Genomic DNA, 4,558 nt, shown 5'->3' with positions numbered 1-4,558 from the left:
TCATTCACTAAGTCGGTCTATAAGGGGGTATAAGGTTGTTGCCTATAAAATGGCAACTTAATGGGTGTCCACTCTCACCCACCGCTTCCTTGATCGGTGGAGGGTCGTTACCCGAACGGGTAGAACAAGGACTTATAAATTCTCATTAAAAGTATAATGATAATTATAAAGTAACTGAATGCTTTTATTAAATTCCCAATCTTAGTTACTTTAGGAAAATGTGAATAAGGTGCTAATCCATGAAATTACACTTTACACTTTGTCTAAGTCGTTAATGGAGCGTGTGTGGTTAACCGGCACACTAACTTGGACTTAACAAGGTAGGTAAAGGGTGACTTAAAGTTTATCATAGTATCGGTGGAGCGTGTGTGGTTAACCGACACATCGATTGAGTGATAAACATTAAGGGTACCAAGTGATTTGCATGGTTACTTCACACCTCGTTTTGTGATCCTCGGCATCCCAATCATAAAACTTGGAGGGCACACTCGAGATTGAAACATGCCTTTGAAAAGCTCATTGAATCTCAAAAGAATCTAGGAGTTTCTAAGAACCAAATTAAATATTTTTAATATTTCGTCTTTGGTGGAAATTGGTGAATCGTCATTCACCTACCTTTCAAATATGTTATTACTTAGATTACGGCATATCTCTTCTAAGTATAATATATTGGGATTAGGTCCTAGCCTTAATACTACATTTGGGTGTTTTATTAAGGACTATCTCTATATCTAAACTAAACTTTTCTTCTTTTCAGATATCTACAAACACTGCTGCTTCTGGCTCTAATCCTAATGGCTCCTTTTCTCTAATGAACCTGTGTGGGAAAGTCACTTTTAATGGATCCAACTTTAATGAATGGATCGGAAACATCAGAATGATTACTCGCTACGAGGACAAGGAATATGTCCTCGATAAGGAGCTTAAGGAGATTGATGAGACAGTTGCTACTCCTCAAGAGATCGCTGACTTTAGGACACATGAAAGGGATGCCACCAAGGTGGCATGCATCATGATGGCCACTATGACAGCCGACCTCCAAAACTCCTATGAGGACTTCTACCATTTTGAAATGCACCAAGATTTGATGGAAAGATACCATCAAAGTGCAAGACAAGAGAGGTATGAAATCATCTTCTCCATGATAACAACCCGAATGAAGGATGGTGAACCCATCACGGGCCACATGCAGAAAATGCAAAGATTTGTAGACCGTTTGCTGAAGCTTAATGTGAACTTCCCCGAGGAGCTTGCAATAGATATCATTTTGCACTCCTTACCTTCATGTTATGATCAATTCCGCATGACATACCACATGAACAAGGAAGAGGTCACTCTCAGCAAACTTCAAGGACTCTTAAAGACCGTGGAAAGTGGTCTTAAGGGTAAGGCGGTTGTTACTACTCCTACCAACTCCACCCCTGTCTTGGCAATCGCGAAAGGACAAGGGGAGAAGAAAAAGAGTTCATCGAAGGGTACCAAGGCTAGGACCCTTGATGGCTCTTCTTCAAGTGGAACCAAGAAAGGTTTCATCACTCCTTCTTCTGACCCAAAAGAGGCTGAATGCTTCTATTGCCATGAAAAGGCACATTGGAAGCGGAACTGCCCAAAGTACCAGCAAGAGGTGAAGGATGGGAAAGTCAAACCCAACCCTGCAGGTATTTACACTATCTTATCTAATAACTCACCCCATTCTAACTCATGGGTCCTTGATACCAGTTGTGGTATTCATATATGTTCTGATTTGCAGGGACTAAGAAGAAGTGAGAATGTGGAGCAAGGAAGAATAAACTTGATCATGGGAAACAGGAAAGCTTCACCTATCACCAAGATTGAAGTTTATACTTTATCACTAAGTAGTGGGTTTAGTTTAGATTTGAATAAATGTTGTTATTCGCCAGAAATGGCAAGAAATATTATTTCCTTTCATGCATTGTATAAACAAGGTTTTACCTTTTCATTTAATAATGAAGTTGGTTCGATTAATGCTTTCTTTAATAATATTCTTTATTTTAAAGAATTACCTTGTGATGGTGTATATGAAACTGTATTTGTGGTTGATAACTTAGGAAATAATGTTTTGTGTATTGATTCTCTTAATAATAATAACTTGGATAAAGCATCATTATGGCATTGTCGTCTTTGACATATAAGCAAGAAACGCATAGGCCAACTCCAAAAGGATGGAGTCTTGGAGTCATTTGACCTAAAGTCAGATGACAGTTGCGATTCATGCTTACTTGGAAAAATGACAAAGTCACCATTCACATGTTCTTGTGATAGGGGTGAAGGTTTGTTGGATCTTGTACACACGGATGTGTGTGGACACTTCAAACATGCCACAAGGGATGCTAATCGTTATTATTTGACTTTTACTAATGATTATAGTAGATATGGGTATGTCTACTTAATCAATCATAAGTCAGAGACTTTCGAAAGGTTTAAGGAATTTAAACAGGGAGTCGAGAATCAATTGGGCAGTAACATTAAGATGCTTCGATCCGATCAAGGTGGTGAGTATATTAGTTCAGAGTTCCTCGACTATCTTAGGGAGTGTGGGATTGTCTCACAATTGACACCTCCCAGGACACCGCAGTTGAATGGTGTAGCTGAGAGGCGTAATCGAACCTTGTTGGATATGATTCGTTCCATGATGAGTCGAGCTTCGCTACTAATCTCATTCTGGAGGTATGCCTTAGAGACTGTCGCCCATATCCTTAATCTAGTCCCTACAAAGATAGTTGCCAAAACTCCTCACGAGATGTGGACTGGTAAAGTACCCAAACAAGACCACATCAAGATTTGGGGTTGCGAGGCTTTTGTGAGGCGCGAGTTTCTTGATAAGCTACAACCCCGAAGCGAGAGGTGTATTTTCATCGGCTACCCACAAAGATCCTGTGACATCCCCAAAATCACGGCCAGAAAATACCGGTTTGTTTATGCTTTGTTTAAAAATCAGAGTAACATTTTAAATAAAAGTGTTGCGGAATTTGTCCCAAAACAATAATATGATAAAGATTTATCAAAAGCATTTCCATAGAAATGTATTTCATTAAAAGACTCGGGATGTCATGTTCGTACAGATCAAAAGCATAAACAGTACAATACAAGCCTTACTACATTATTTCATATCTACAAGCCTATATCCGTAATCCCTCGTCCAAACATCATATATATGCTCAAGCGCCACTACCTGTAATACATAAAACTGAGTGGGTCAGGCTTGGGAGCCTGGTGAGCACATAGGGTTTTCAACCCACAATAAATAGTTTATTAATTTCATCAATCAACAATAACCCGATTACCTGTTCCCGTTATCCTCACTTTACGTCCCTAAACACCTATCATAAGGGACCTAGCCTAAGGATCATCATCGGGACGGACACTACCACTAAGGGGATTCCTCAGCAATAAATGTCCTAATAGGCAACCATGTGGGGGATGGAGTACATCTGGTGAGCACACAGTTCAAATAAACACACAGTTCAAATAAACACCTACAGGTTGCGAGCCTGCTAGTGTTCCACTGGACTGTCTAGAATAGTCCGTGGTCGTCATCTATACTCCGCTAGATGACTGGATCATCAATAACATCTATAACGAGGCCTCTCATTATTTTATTTTGTCACACAGCAACTATTACATCTACCCATGTTTTACCCAACACATTTTGTAGATATAAAATACATATACAGTTTAAATCTTTGAAAACATGTATAAAACGTTCATCCAGCATAGATAGCAAGTATTCAGATAATATGCACAAATAGCACGTAATTTATATTAAATACTTCATATCTATGTGTAAGTTGAAAGTAAATATGCACTCACCTGAAAAGGTGGTGATTCCGAACTCAGACAGCGCTTCGCTTCTTAAAAAGAATTTTCTTCGACGAAACCTAGTATTATTACCACTAGAGTTTAGTTTATTATTCGTCGAGACTAATTAATAGTCTAGCTATTATTATTATTATTATATAAGCGTCAAAAAAATACTTATATAACCCATAATAATAGCCCAAGTATTTATTATAAGTTCCTAATAACGTTACTATAATTAAATAAAAGCTATATTAAAAATAGCGTAGGCGTAACTCACTTACAGCGGGTTTTATAGAAAACCGGGCTTTGCTTGGAGCAGCGTTCCCGAGCCGAAAAGCTCTTCTTCTCGGAGCCTTCGAGCACTCCGGGGCTTCCGCCTCGTGCTAGGGAGGTTCCCTAGGCTTTTCGGGGGATTTCGGGGCTAGAGAGAGGTTCTAGAGAGAGAGAGAGAGAGTAAAGAGAAGAAAGAATGGGAAAGGTGTGAAGAAAATGAGGGTGGGAGAGGTGGTATTTATAGGGTGAAATGTGGCTGAACTTGGTGCCACATGTCACCATCTGGTGGCAAGCCTTGGGGAGAAAGCAATGGCCAAGATTGTGCCACATCACCCATTTTCGCACAGCACACTTCCGACTTCTAAAATCTGTAACTTTCACATACGACCTCCGTTTTTGACGTTCTTTATATCCACGCGTAGGTAATAATAAGATCTACAACTTTCATTTTTGACACCGTCAG

The 4,558-nt window shown here is 39.5% G+C and overlaps 1 long non-coding RNA gene across 1 annotated transcript; it reads right to left on the bottom strand.

Moving 5' to 3' along the window:
• Nucleotides 1-3,138: 3,138 nt before the first annotated feature.
• On the bottom strand, nucleotides 3,139-4,296 carry LOC128128597 (uncharacterized). The gene is made up of 3 exons (XR_008226597.1): nucleotides 4,104-4,296; nucleotides 3,832-3,899; nucleotides 3,139-3,193 (listed from the first exon to the last, which is right to left on the bottom strand). It is a non-coding gene; the product is annotated as an uncharacterized LOC128128597 (long non-coding RNA).
• Nucleotides 4,297-4,558: the final 262 nt, after the last annotated feature.

Source organism: Lactuca sativa, chromosome 9 (genome assembly GCF_002870075.4).
Source record: "Lactuca sativa cultivar Salinas chromosome 9, Lsat_Salinas_v11, whole genome shotgun sequence".
Lineage (NCBI taxonomy): Eukaryota > Viridiplantae > Streptophyta > Magnoliopsida > Asterales > Asteraceae > Lactuca > Lactuca sativa.
This window is presented reverse-complemented; position numbering and strand designations above follow the sequence as displayed.